Source organism: Ochotona princeps, chromosome 15 (genome assembly GCF_030435755.1).
Source record: "Ochotona princeps isolate mOchPri1 chromosome 15, mOchPri1.hap1, whole genome shotgun sequence".
NCBI lineage: Eukaryota > Metazoa > Chordata > Mammalia > Lagomorpha > Ochotonidae > Ochotona > Ochotona princeps.
This window is the reverse complement of record NC_080846.1, coordinates 53135514-53150468: the sequence shown is the minus strand read 5'-3', so window position 1 is coordinate 53150468 and position 14955 is coordinate 53135514. Positions and strand designations below refer to the sequence as shown.

Genomic DNA, 14955 nt, shown 5'->3' with positions numbered 1-14955 from the left:
CTATATTTTTGTCCTTATGCTAGTTCTTCATTCTTTTTTTTTTTTTTGAAGAATAGTAACTTTTTATTTATATAAAGTGAATATCTTCATTCTTCATGACTATAAGCCTGAGAGTTTTGAAATGAGAAGATGGGAGTCCTCCAACTTTTGTTTTTCCAGACTGTTTAGACTGCCAGGCTGTTTTCTCGCAAATTCGTCTAGAAGACTTCTGCTTCCTCTCTTTTCTCTGAGAAGTCTGCGTATCCTTTCAGACTTTGAGCACTTCGGTTTTAACTTTACAAAATGCATTGCTCACTTCCTTAAGTCACCACTTACTCATTTGGATCTTCCCGAATGTAGAGGTGGACAGCCAGAGTAAGGCCAGATCCGGCCATTTACAGTTAAAACGGTTATATAAACACCTGGAATAAAACCTAAAATGCTTGCTCTCTGGCCCTTTAAAAGAAAAAATTGAAATCTGTGACCCCTTGATCTTACCACATAAAGTATTTGTATATTTTGCAGGTTTCTCATACTGTACTGAGCTTTACAGAATTGTTTTGAAAATTTATTTCAGAGTAACAGAAAAAGAGAGCACCTATCCCGTGTCTCACCCGTCCAATGCCTGCAGCGGCGTGGCAAGGGCCACTTACTGAGCTAACCGATGGCGCCCAGGCTCTGTGTCGGCGGCAAGCCGGACAGGAGCCGGACAGGAGCCAGACAGCAGCCGGGCAGGAGCCGGGCAGGAGCCAGGCAGGAGCCAGGCAGGAGCCAGGCAGGAGTGGAGGCAGCCGTCCGACCTACCCGTTCGAATGCTGGATGCCAGTGTCTTAGCAAGCTACTGAGCGTTTGAAGAACAAGGATCTGAGCTGTCCCTGTTGTCTAGAAAACTGTTTTTGGCATATTTTACTACGTTAGTGAGTGTTTTTAAGTAAATGAAATATGGCACAAAATGATGGCTTAAAATTGAATTTTGTATTATGTTGACTATATTTTTTGCCTTCAATAACTAGTTATTTATATTTATAAGCATTGGAATAGACTTGTAGAATATACTATGAAACAACTTTTTGACAGAAGATTCAGAGACCATATAAATAAAATTTATAGTATGCTATTAATGCAAGCAGAGTCCTGTGGAGAGAGAACAATTACATCTAGTGGGTGCTGGGCCTGTCATCTCACTCTGCACTCTGCACTGATCCTGCTCTCGTGGTCCAGGCCATCCAGAAGTGCTTCCTTTCTCCAACAGGTGGAAACGGTTTGCTGTACACCCATAGGTGTGCAGATGTGAGCAGTGTTGCATTTTGACTCGTACCCAGTGGCAGGCACGTGCTGGATCTGCTGTGTGCCTTCCTGTGAGGTGGGATGTTGAGACTAAGCTTCAGCACTGTTGTTGCTCAGTGATTTCTAGTAAGGCTGCGGGAGTGGCTTGCCTGCCACTTGTCTGCTGCCTTCTGCAACTGACAGAATGAGACAGAATGTGAATGTAGAACTTGACCAATGAAGTCACTTCTAACACTTATTTGGGCAAGTTAGTGATTTATCTGGAAAGTGGGATCAATAATACCTCCTTTACATACTTGCCAGTATTCAGTAAGGTAATCCATGCAAATTGATCATGTAATTCCTTGCATACAATAGGTATTTCAGATAGGAATTTTAAGATTTATTTACTCATTTGAAAGGTTTCAGAGACAGCGATCCTCTAGCCACTGGTTCACTCCTAAATTGTTGCAATGGCTGGAGCTGGGGTGACCTGTAGCTAGGAGGTTCTTTGGGTTCTCCCAAGTGTTCCAAGGACTTGGGCCATCTTCCACTGCTTTCCCAGGCCATTAGCTGGATCTGAATCAGAAGTAGAGAAGCCAGGACTTGAACCAGTGCCCATGTGGGATGCAGCCACTAGCAATGGTGGCTTTATTGATGATACCACAGTGCCAGTCCCTACAGTATTAAAAAAATAATCTATAACTTGTATGAAAGGCAGAACGACAGAGATCTGTGCTCTGGTTCACTCTCCAGTTGCCTGTAAGCTGAGCCTGGACCGGGCTGGAGCTAAGAGCATAGAACCCCATCCAGGTCTCCCAAATGGGCTCAAGGATCCAAGTCTGTGGGCCACTTCTGCTGCCTCCCCGCATGCACGTTAGCAGGCAGCTGGTCTCAAGTGGAAGAGATACCTTACGAAGGGTATTATTCCAACAAAGGAGGCAGGCATCCCAAACCGTAGCAGCGTCACCTGCCATACCACAATGCCTACACCTGGAACACTGTTCTGGTGTGTGCGCCTGTGTATGCATGTGTGTGTAGATTTATTGTTATTTTATTTTATTTTAAAACGCAGGGAGCGGGGAGAGAGAAATGTTCCATCTACTGGGGAACTCCCCAAATGGCTGAGCTGGCCAATCCATAGCTGAGAGCCCGAGACTTCTTCCAGGTCTCCCAGTTGAGTGCTACCTTCCCAGGCCATCAACAAGGATCTGGAGTGGAAGTGGAGTCAGTGTGTCCGCCCCAGGCAGAGGCGTAGCCGGCTCTGTCATGCTGGTGGCCCTTAGACTATTGCACTTTGAAGCGTTCCGATGCCTGCATCTAGCACCATCTCTACTTATCAGGCCTAATGTGGGAATAAATGTAAAAAGAAAAATAAGATCTCTTTTCTGGAAGTATCTCTAAGTGACCTTAAATAATTCAGAAATGTATTGTTTACAGTCTAAATACAAGCCACTCTCCGTGAGGCTGCTTCATAAAGTTCATAAAATAAAATGGAATTTAAACATGTGTATTTTGTTGTAAAGATTTTTTGAAATCCTTAGTCTTTTTATGCAGGATGCATTTTCTGTTGATTTATTTAAGACCCCTTGTATGTATGGATTTCAGAACTGACCTTAGTTGTATTTCCCATGAACTCTGTACTATTTGGCTTTGTTCCCAACTTACTGAAACTGCTTACTCAAAAGTTAACAATTTACCTTGGCTTACTTTTACTCCCTTCTTGCTTAACCGCCATGGCACTGTTAACCAGCATGGCACTGTTAACCACCATGGCACTGTTAGCCACCATGGCACTGTTAGCCACCATGGCACTGTTAGCCACCATGGCACTGTTAGCCACCAGCTTTGGAAAGGCTCTTTTCATACCTTGGCTTTAGTGTAAACAGCTCTGTCTAAACCACTTTCTAAAACCACTTTGTGGGAGGCATAAGAGAGTTTCTTTGTAAGTTTAACTTTGACCATTGATTATCAATTCAAATGGTAGTTGAAAACTAGACACAAAACAATGAAAGTGTTCTGGAAAGTAATAACTTTCTTGAGTACTTGAAAGAAAGCTGCAGAATGCTAGACTAGAATTTTAAAATACTCAACTGAATTGGATCTGTAATACTGCAGCAAGGTGGCGGAATCCACCATGGAGGAAGTGTATGGGGAGGGGTTGGGGGAATCCCAGAGCCTATGAAACTGTCACATAATGTAATGTAATTAATAAAAAAAATTCACCTAAAAAAAAGAATTTTAAAATAATGTAGTGCAGATACTCATTTGTACCATTGCTTTTGTGGAAGATAACCAAGAAGTGACTCAGAGCAGAGTTAATTTTTGTAACCCAGCAACCTCATGTTGAGCAGTCTGTCCCACATAATAGCAAAGACAGCAAAAGTTTATGTAGAGATGTTAATTGAAGCATTATATGTAAGAACAAAACTGGGAAGCAAACAGGTGCATCTCAAAGTGAAATCCCAAAGCCTTGGACCCTGTACCCGCATGGGAGACCTGGAAGAGGCTCCTGACTCCGGGCTTTGGATCTGCTCAGCTCTGGCCGTTGCAGCCACTTGGGTCAGAACATGTTTCTCTATGTCTCTCCTTCTCTGTGTGTCTGCTTTTCCAATTAAAAAAGTAGAATTTAGATATCCCCCATGATAATTATGAGTGGCATGTTTTTGTGTATGTGCTTCTCTGTATTTTTTAAGATATTTTTATTTGAAAAACGGATCTACAGAGAGAAGACAAAGAGAGAAAGATCCATTCGCTGGTTCACTCCACAAATGGCCTCCATTGCTGGAGCTGAGTAGATCCGAGGCCAAAAGCCAGGAGCTTCTTCCAGGTCTCCCACGGGTGCAGGGTCCCAAGGCTTTGGGCCGTCCTCGACTGCCTTCCCAGGCCACAGGCAGGGAGCTGGATGGGAAGTGGAGCAGCTGCTATATGAACTGGCATCTATATGGGATCCTGGTGTGCAAGGCGAGGACTTTAGTCACTAGGCTACCTCACTGGGGCCAAAACTTTTTTTTTAAATTGAGGATCAGAAAGTTTGAAATGGGCTTCAACTTGCTACTTCACTTTTAATTTAACAAGAATATCCTTTATAAAACATGTTTATATACATACTGGTGTATGTATGTGTGTATGTAGATGCTCAAACATAACAAGCATACAAAGTGACAACAATTAAACATTCAATTAAATTACAAGGTACATGCAGTTTTAGGATCCCAACCTCCATGTCAGCAATATGCAATAATAGCTTTAAAGTTCATCCTTTTCTGATACTTATTTTCTGTGTTAATATAATAATACAAAGAGAACAGATTCCAATGAAGTTTGTAAATATAGTTCTAAGAATTAAAAGAGTTAAAGGTCCAGGGTGATGGCCTAGCAGCTAAGGTCCTCAACTTGAACACGCTGGGATCCCATACGGGTGCTGGTTCTAATCCCGGCAGCTCCACTTCCCATCCAGCTCCCTGCTTGTGGCCTGGGAAAGCAGTCGAGGAAGCCCAAAGCCTTGGGACCCTGCACCCGTGGGGGAGACCTGGAAGAGGTTCCAGGTTCCTGGCTTCGGATCGGCGCGCACCGGCCGTTGCGGCTCACTTGGGGAGTGAATCATCAGATGAAGATCTTCCTCTCTGTCTCTCCTCCTCTCTGTAAATCTGACTTTGCAATAAAAACAAATAAATCTTTAAAAAATAAGAATTAGTGATACTCCTATCCTTTATTCCTCCCATCCGTTCCCTTCTGCTTAAGCAGTGGCAGCATGTGTTATTTAAACGTGGTTTTCTAGTGGTGAAGTAATTTGTATTGCCTTTCTTTGACATGTTAGAGCTTGTTCAGGACTCTGAGTTAAAATTTAAATTTGTGGTCATTAGCTAACTGCATGACCTTTGCTACTGAGCAGAGAAGGTATTCCCAAGCCGTGCAGCTCCCTAGAGCAGTCGGAATCCCTTCCTTTGAACAAACTCAGGATGATAAAACACCATGGGATTTGTTGTTCATGATTGCTGCTGTTAAGTTTAACAGAACACTGACCCTGTGTTTAAAATCACTTTGTAGTGATCACCTTGAGACATATAGCTTATTTCTGTGCGATCCTGTGTTTCATTCTGAATAATCTTTTAATTGAGATCATGCATAATTTTGCTTAATACATTTCCATGGACTTTTTAACAAAGGATGTTTAGTCAAAAGGCAGTTAGAGATGGAGAGACACAGAGAGTGGTCTTCCAGCCCCTGGTTCACTCCCAGATGGCTGCCATGGTTGGGACTGGGCTGGTACGATGCCAGCAACTTGTTTCGGGTCTGCCACTTGGGTTGCAGTGGCCCATTTTCTGCTGCTTTTCCCTTACAGAGAGCTGGATCAGAGTGGAGCAGCTGGGTCTCACTGCCACATTGTATGTAGGCAGCAGCCTAAGATGCTGTACCACAGTGCTGACCCCTGAGTACTTTTGTTTTTCAAGATTTATTTATTTTTATTTGCAAAGTCAGATATGCAGAGAGGAGGAGGAGAAGCAGAGAGGAAAGACCTTCCATCCGCTGATTCATTCCCCGAGTGACTGCAATGGCCGGAGCCGAGCCGATCCAAAGCCAGGAGCCCGGAGCTTCCTCTAGGTCTCCCATGCGGGTGCAGGGTCCCAAGTCCTCAACTGCTTTCCCAGGCCACAAGCAGGGAGCTGGATGGGAAATGGAGCAATCAGAACATGAGCCAGCTTCCATATGGGGTCCCGGTGCATACAAGGCGAGTATTTATCCACCAGGCTACCGTACTGGGCCCTCCTGAATAGTTTTATAAAGAATTGGAATTTATGACTTTTTTTGGATATATATATGGATTTAAGTTTCTTACAGAACTAAGGAAATGTTCTGTTTTTTTTTTGTTTTACTCGGACTTACTTTTATTTGAAAGGCAGATTTAAAGAGATGGAAGCAGAGTTAGACAAGAGAGGGCACTTGCATCCCCTGGTTCACTCTCCAAATGACTCCAGCAAGCAGGGCTGGGCCAGGCTGAAACCACGACTCTGGAACTCGGTCTGGGTCTGCAGTGTAGATGGCAGGGGCTAAGCACTTCAGCCATCTGCTGCTTTCCCACGAGCTGGGTTAGAAGCACAGCATCCCACATGCCAACCAGCACCCCTAAGCAGGGACGGTAGCGCCCCTCAACATCGGCCTCCAACGTGCGAGTTTCTAGGGACCCGTTGGTTTGCAGGTTATCTAGGTCTTGTTCTATTCCTTTAGCTGCAGAATGTCATTCTAGTCTTTGTCCTTTACTTGCCAAAGGACAGTGAAATGCCTAGAAAGTGTGAATTTTGGTTTGGTTTTAGGCTTGATTGATCTCACTTCTGACTTTTAGATTTCCCTGTGCTCCCTCGCGGTCTCAGCAGCACTTTGTGACAGTGTACTGTACTGCGAGAACCAGCGTGGCTTTTGAGGATTGAAGCTTCCTGTAGATTTGTTGGCAGTTTTCCATTGTTTTTTTTTTTTTTTCAACTCGTCTTTTTCATGAGGCCAGAACATTCACAGTGAGTTAAGAAATGGAACTACTTAGACTCTAACTATGAATATTTAATGAATGTCACCCAGTGCAAAATAATGATTAGCCTGTATGGTATTATTCACAACCAGTAGTTCATTAACAGCTCTGTGAAAGCTTCCCATGTCCTAGGGGCCTGAAAGGGAATGTTCTGGATAACTTCCTAGGCTCTTCTGTCCCTCAAGAATTGTTTTAGCTTATTACAAAAGGCCTGGTGGAATCCTGCTCTCCACAGCGCTGCCTCAGCGGGAGAGTGAAGATGTTTGTCTGTTGGTGCTTGGGGCGCCTGTCGCCCTGGGGCGGCACATGGGCCCCTGGCGGCAGTCAGCAGTCCCTGCTGGAGGCTGTGACAGGTGTTAACCTGCAGCCCCAAAGGAAATGACAAATTGTTGTTTTTTTCTAGAGTGCGTTTAGCTGCAGAGGGAAGATCTGTAAGTTGTGTTTGCAAAACATGAAGTATCTACAGGACTGGATTGTTTCATTGATTGTTTTCAAGTCTGTAGTCAAGGCAGTTTAGTTCATACATGTATTTTCTGTTTCCATTTCTCAAGCTACTTGTAAGTACCTGCTTTGTACTTTTTAGTTATTTGACTTTTGTCGGGCTTTTCTACTGGGACAGTGGTTCCAAGAGACCATAGCTTGCTTCTGTCTATTGTTTCATGATGGCCATGGAACACTCATAGTTCTTTAAAAACATTTTATCTTTAATCTTAGCCAATTACTTATGTAATTGCTTTTCACCTTAAAAAAAAAAAAAAGATGTGGCAATAGCTTTTTTTTTTTAATTCCTTGGACTGGTTCACTCCCCAGAATGCTGCGCTGGCCAGAGCCGCGTCATCTGAGCTGGGCGCCTGGGGCTTCTTCAGAGTCTCCCGCATGTGCAGGAACTGTAGGTCCTGGACTGTCCTCTGCTGCTTCCCAGGCACATTAGCAGGGAGCTGGCTGGGGAGTGGACTCATTGGGACTGGAACAGGTGCATGAATGGGTTGCTGGTGCTGCAGGTAGAGGATTATTACTTTTTAAGTTTTATTTATTTTTTTAGGAGAGAAAGAGTGATCTTTGATTTGTTGATACACTCCCAAGTGCCTGCAGAGGTCTGGGCTAGGCCAGGAACCCAGGCCTAGGCCGAGACAAGGGCTCAGAACTCAATGCAGGCTTGACCACACCTGTTGCCTCCCAGGGTGCCCATTAACAGGAGACTCGGATTTGGAACAGAGCCGGGTCTTGTGCCCAGGCAGTCGGTGTGGGATGTGCGTGTCCAGGTGCCACCGTGAGTTCTGCCCCATGCCTGCCTCTAACGCTTACTAAGTCAGTACTGAGTCCACTGTTGCAGCGTAGCAGTGCTGCGGGTAACAACATGACCAGTGTTGGAGAGAGTCCGTGCCTAGGCCTCCCATTTACATTTCTAACCATTTCAACTTGTGATGTAAACTCAAAGGGCAGCTTTGTTCTTCTGTGAGTATCCAGTTTTCCCAGCACCGTTAGTGAAGATGCTGTCCTGTCTACACTGAGTGGTCTCTGCATCCTTTCCTTAACATGAAGGAACTGTATCATGAAAATAAATGATTTTCAAAAAGATTTATTTTTATTGGAAAAACAGGTTTCCAGAGGGAAGGAGAAACAAAGATAAAGATCTCCCATCATCCTCACCTCTCCAGATGGCCCCAGTGGCCAGAGCTTGGCTAATCCAAAACCAGGAGCCAGGAGCTGCTTCTGGGTCTCCCATGTGAGTGCAGGATCCCAGGGCTTTGTTCTTTGTCCGCTGCTTTCCCAGGCCACAAGCGGGCAGATGGGTGAGAAGTATGGCCGCTGGGACAAGAACCAGCACCCATGAGATGCTGGCACTTGCGGGTAGAGGGTTAGCCAATTGAGCCATCATGACAGCCTCCACTTGAGCTATGTATATATTTTTGGTGATGTTTACATGTTTGCTCAAGTTGGGAAGGATCAAGGATTAGGGAAAAGTGGGTGCACCATTGTTTCCAAATTTTCTTTTTCTTTCTCCTGTATCTTGGGGAAGAGGGGAGATAAGGAGAGATACCACACCCAGCCTCCCAACTGCAGGAGTATCCAGGGATGGAACACCACCTGATACCATCCCAGAGTCTGTGATGGAGCATGCTCTGAGGGTTCTGTGTAAGTAGTTTCAAAAGTTCTGAAATGTTATCAGTCTCACCGATCAAAGGGTGAGGAAATCCTTCCAAGGTCCATTGGCTGACACAGTCCATTTAGAATATCCATTACCCAGATATCTGCTTCCAGTGCTTGGCTGGGGCAGTTGATCAATTCCTTCTGCCTGCCATCCTCTGCTGTGGTACTAGATGTCCTCTGCAGGACACAGTGGACTGCCATATCCCCCGTGTGCATCTGGGAATGCCGTCTGTCATTCCAAAGCCTTAGCCACTGAGGAGGCCCAGTTCTGACGCATGTATTCCACACTCAGTCCACAGATCCTACAATTCTCTGCATGGTCGGGGTTTCTGAGTCCAGCGGTTCAGTTGTGGGGATCCCCAAAGAAACCTCACCTGAGGTGATCCCAGACTTGACTCTTGTGTGTGCTGGTTAGTACGGGGTCCAGCACAATCCATCACCCACATCAACCTATGCGCACACTGGTAGTTGGAATTGCTGGGTCAGTTCTGCCTCCAGCCCCATCTGTTATGCAAATCAGTGGATGCTGTGGCCCAGTTCAACTTAGCTTGCACTACACCAAGGCTTGCTATATACTAGGGAACTGCAGCCTAGTTGGAGTGACTCTCAATAACCCACATTAGGCCCACCGTCAGCCCTGGTTCCCATGCTTGCTGGTATGTGCAGTAGACTGGTCCTGTCTGTCTCATATCCCATTCATTTCTCATATATATCAGTGGGAGTTGGAGCCTGCCTCAACCCAACTGACCCCATTATCCACTCCACACTCTTGCTGTTAGATGCTATCACCTGTCCAGCCAGGCCCTCCCCCAGCCCTGGTTCCCATGCTCACCAGTGGGAATTGCAGCCCATCAGAGAGTTGACCACAGTTTCCCTCTTGGGCCCACTCCCATGTGGTTATGCAGTCTAGCTTGACAGGATTTTCCCCCAAGTCCCAGCTATTTAAAAAAAATTATTTACTTTTATTAAAAAGTCAGATTTACAGAGAGAAGGAGGGACAGAAAGAAAGATCTTCTATCCACTGGTTCACTCCCCAAGTGGCCACAACGGCCAGAGCTGAAGCCAGGAGCCAGGAGCCTCCTCCAGGTCTCTCACGCCAGGTGCAGGGTCCCAAGGCTTTGAGCTGTCTTCTACTGCTTTCCCAAGCCATAAGCGGGGAGCTGGGAAGGAAGTGGAGCATCCAGAACTTGAACCAGCACCCATATGGGATCCTGGTGGATACAAAACAAAGACTTTTTTAAATTTTATTTTTATTTTTTTAAATGCAGATATACAGAGAGGAGGAGAGACAGAGAGGAAGGTCTTCCATCTGATGGTTCACTCCCCAAGTGACCGCAACGGCTGGAGCTGAGCTGATCTGAAACCAGGAGCCTCTTCCAGGTCTCCCATGTGGATGCAGGGTCCCAAGGCTTCAGGCCATCCTTGACTGCTTTCCCAGGCCACAAGCAGGGAGCTGGATGGGAAGTGGGGCTGCCGGGATTAGAACTGGCACCCAAATGGGATCCCGACACATTCAAGGCCAGGAGCTTAATTAACAGCTATGCTATTGCACTGGGCCCCAAAGCAAAGACTTTAGGTACTAGGCTACCACACTGAACTAGGGGCCCACTTGAGCTATTTTTGAATCGTCGTTTGTATGATCGTTTGATTGAGTCTGTTTCCCATTATATTAAGGGGTGGTGAGAAACAGATCATTTTAGATTTGGTGACAATATTTAGCCCCTAGTATAGTGCCTGTCGCTTGGTTCAGGCGTCTGTGATTCAGCTGCTCCTCAGTAGCATGAGCATGTTGGATGTAATGAGATGCTGCTACCCCGTCTGAGAAGCATTGCCAGGGGTTGGTTAGGACTGATCAGATGGCATCACCAAAGAAATAAGACCTCATTGCTTTTTATTTTGCGCTTAAGGTTTCATTGGCCTTCATGTTAAAGTTTTGCATGTGTGTGTTTCAAAGAGTCAGATTAATTTTATAGCATCACAAACAGTGTCTCTGTTTACCTCTTCTGCTTGACTCCCTTTTCTCAAGATAACCACTCTCGACGCTTTTGGGTTTTTTTTAGCGTTTTATTTTAAAGATTTATTTTATTTTTATTGAACTGTCAGATACACAGAGAGGAAGATCTTCTGTCTGCTGATTCACTCCAAGCAGTTCAATGGTCAGAGCTGAGATGATCCAAAGCCAGGAGCCCAGAACCTCTTCAGGGTCTCCAAAGCAGGTGCAGGGTCCCAAGGCTTTGTGCTGTCCTTGACTGCTTTCCCAGGCCACAAGCAGGGAGCTGGATGGGAAGCATGGCTGCCAGGATTAGCACCAGCACTCATATGGAATCCTGATGAGGACTTAAGCCGCTAGGCTATCTTGCTGGGCCCCATGTCTCTTGTTTTCAAAGGCTTATTGGTGTACTTAGTTTATTTGAAAGAGTGACAAGGAGTTGGAGGGTGGAGGAAGAGCAGGACAGGGAGAGTGTGAGGGACTGATTTGTTTTTATTTCGTTTCATTTTATGACACAATTTCATAGACTCTGGGATTTCCTCAACCCCTCCCTGTGTCCTCCCCCCATGGTGGATTCCTCCACCTTGTTGCAGTGTAACAGTTCAACTCCAGTCATGATTCCTTCATTGCAAGCATATACCAAGCATAGAGTCCAGCATCTTATTGTCCAGATAAATTCACCAGTTTCTTGGGGAGACCATCTCTGGACTGAAAGCAGAGCTGGCAGAATATCATCCCGTCCAATGAAAAGCCACAACAAACCGTCCACAACAATTGATAACACTATGGAGTTAGTTGGCATAGTATTGAGTGACCCATATGTTAGAAAATGCAAGTTCTGGGCCCAGCGGTGTGGCCTAGCAGCTAAAGTCCTCGCCTTGAACACGCCGGGATCCCATATGGACGCCGGTTCTAATCCTGGCAGCTCCGCTTCCCATCCAGCTCTCTGCTTGTGGCCTGGGAAAGCAGTCGAGGACGGCCCAAAGCTTTGGGACCCTGCACTCGTGTGGAAGACCTGGAGGAGGTTCCTGGTTCCGGACTTCGGATCAGCACAGCACCGGCCGTTGCGGCTCACTTGGGGAGTGAATCATCGGACGGGAGATCTTCCTCTCTGTCTCCTCCTCTCTGTATATCTGACTTTGTAATAAAAATAAATAAATCTTTAAAAAAAAAGAAAGAAAATGCAAGTTCTTAACCACATCCTGTGACTACTTCATTGACATTTCAATTTTAGTTTATATACAACCAGGTTCTATACACCTTAAAGTGGCTATAGGGTACTATTCAGCTGTCTCGTGTCTAATTTTCATTTTTATGCTTAGTAGTTTATGGTATTGAAGCATTATTTTTACTGAGGTTGGCGCATCTTAGGCTAGTCTGAACTGGCTCATCACTCTAACAAGGCATTTGTCAACAGTTGAGGCGCAGAACAGTTTTAGGGGCGCTGTGCAGAGAAATCTTCAATACCTTAGTGAGGAATAACTAATCTTTGTGTCCTACCTAGGGACTGATTTATTTGTTATGTTCCAGTTTATTCCCCAAATGGCAGCAACAGCCAAGACTAGGCCAGAAGCGCCAAGACAGCAGCATCCTCTGGCCTCTGTATGGGTGCTGGGAACGCAAGCATTTAGACTGAGTGTTGTCTTTCCAATAAAAATAAACATATTGTCAGGATTTATTTATGTATTGGGCCTGGCGCAGTGGCCTAGCGGCTGAAGGCCTCACCTTGAATGCGCCAGGATCCCATATGGGCGCCGGTTCTAATCCCGGCAGCTCCACTTCCCTTCCAGCTCCCTGTTTGTGGCCTGGGAAAGCAGTCGAGGATGGCCCAAAGCCTTGGGACACTGCACCCGTGTGGGAGAGCTGGAGGATTTTCCTGGCTTCTGGCTTCGGATTGGCGCAGCACCAGCTGTTGTGGTCACTTGGGGAGTGAATCATCGGATGGAAGATCTTTCTCTCTGTCTTCCCGCCTCTCTGTATATCTGACTTTGTAATAAAAATAAACAAATCTGTAAAAAAAAAATAAGGATTTATATATGTATTATTGGAAAAGTAGGTAAATAGAGAGAAAGGTCTTTGATGTACTGGTTCACTGCCCAAGTGGCTGTGCGAGCCGGAGCCAGGAGCTGCTTCTGGGTCTCCCACATGGGCCTGGGTCCCCATGCTTTGGATCATCCTCTGCTGCTTTCCCAGGCCACAGGCAGGGAGCTGGAGGGGAAGTGGGGCTGCTGGGACAGGAACTGGCGCTCGTATGGGATCCCAGTGGGTGCAAGGTGAGGATTTAGCCATTAGGCTATGAAGCTGGGCCCAAAATAAATAAATCTTGAAAAAAGAAGCACAGTGGACCAGCAGGACTGGACTCCGTGCTCTGACACAGGATGCTGGCAGCATGGGTGGTGGCGAGGCTGCCGCCCCACAGTGCGAGCCCCTCTCTCATCCTCTAGGTCTGTCTCCTAAATGCTTCGTTTCTTTCTCTGACTGTCATTTGGTGAGGGGAGACCAGCATCGCCACCTGCATTGGCCAGGTGCCTTTCACCTCTGCCCTTCCCCTGGTCTGCTGCGTCTGCTGTAGGCTGACTTGTAACCTTCAGCAGCAGCTGCTCACCCCACTCAGCATGAGGCTCACCTCCTGTTTCCCTTTGTCCTTTTCTTGCCTGGAGCTTCCTGTACTCTGTTTCCAGGCGTGTTTGCTTTGCAGAGCTGCCCCTTCCCCTGCAGGTCCTGTCCTTGACCCTGTCTGCTGGCAGGTACAAGCAAAGGACAAGTTCTAGTAGCTGTGTTTGAATACCTGCTCAGGGAGCCACTGGGAGCAACAGCGGAAATCATGTGCCAGTCTCCACGTTCCGTCTGTGTCGACGGCTTGTCACCCTTGGATCCTGAGTCACTGCTCCGAGTCCTCATGTTTTGACTCACTCTCTGCTCTGGACACATCATCCTCCTTGCAGGGTTTTTCCACTATGGAGATGGGTATTTACCTTGAAAGTTAAACAGACATTATCAGTGGGTCAGCCAGCTATTACACTGAGAGTCAAAAAGGCTGAGCATGTTGTCTAAACACAATTTTATATTGTTTGACTTGCTGAATTCTGTGTTTGATTCTTGACATGTAAGTGGATAGATTAATGTCGTTTTGCTTTACATATCTTGGGAGACAAGATGGAGTGAAAGCGTGCTTGGGAGTGCTAGGGGCCCTCAGTGCTCTGGAAAGCTCTCTAGCGGCATGGTGAGCTCTTGGCTTTGGGGTGATTGTCGTGCTTGGTCTGCTCCCCTGGCTCTGCCATCCTGCTGTGGACACTGGTGTTCTCGGTAATGAGGCCACCCGGTCAGGACAAGGAGTGTGTGACGCTGGCTGCCACCTGCTGAGCTGTGGCCGCTGTACTGCTCTGGGGAGTCCGCTGGTGCACGTGGCCGGGTGCACAGACCACTTAGGACTCTCAGACCTGGAGGGATATAGGTTAGATAAATAAAGCAAGTCTTAACAGATGCAATCGAGTTCTTGGTGCCAGTCTGCTATATGATTAGCACTACTGATTTATTTAGTTAAATATTTCTTCAAAAACAAGGAAAGTGTAATTTATACATGTTAGTGTTATGTGGATAGTTTAAAAAAGCTTGGGGCCCAGTGCGGTAGCCTAATGGCTAAAGTCCTCGCCTTGAACACGCTGGGATCCCATATCGGCGCCAGTTCTAATCCCAGCAGCCCTGCTTCCCATCCAGCTCCCTGCTTGTAGCCTGGGAAAGCAGTCGAGGACGGCCCACGGCCTTGGGACCCTGCACCCATGTGGGAGAGCTGGAGGATTTTCCTGGCTCCTGGCTTCGGATCAGCACAACTCAGGCCGTTGCACAGTTTCTTGGGGAACGAACCATTGGACGGAAGATCTTCCTCTCTGTCTCTCCTCCTCTCTGTATATCTGACTTTGTAATAAAGATAAACAAATCTTTAAAAAAAATAAAGTGAACTTCAAAATAATTTAATGTAAATTGTTCCAGATTCAGAAAACACGGAGATTTATTATACAAATTAACTCATTGGGTTCAGCAACTT

General features: G+C 46.2%; 1 protein-coding gene across 2 annotated transcripts in view; it reads left to right on the top strand.

The window, feature by feature from the left end:
• Nucleotides 1–14955, top strand: part of DIP2B (disco interacting protein 2 homolog B) — a 206762-nt gene that overhangs the window by 38643 nt on the left and 153164 nt on the right. The gene's annotated exons all lie outside the window — the stretch shown is intronic.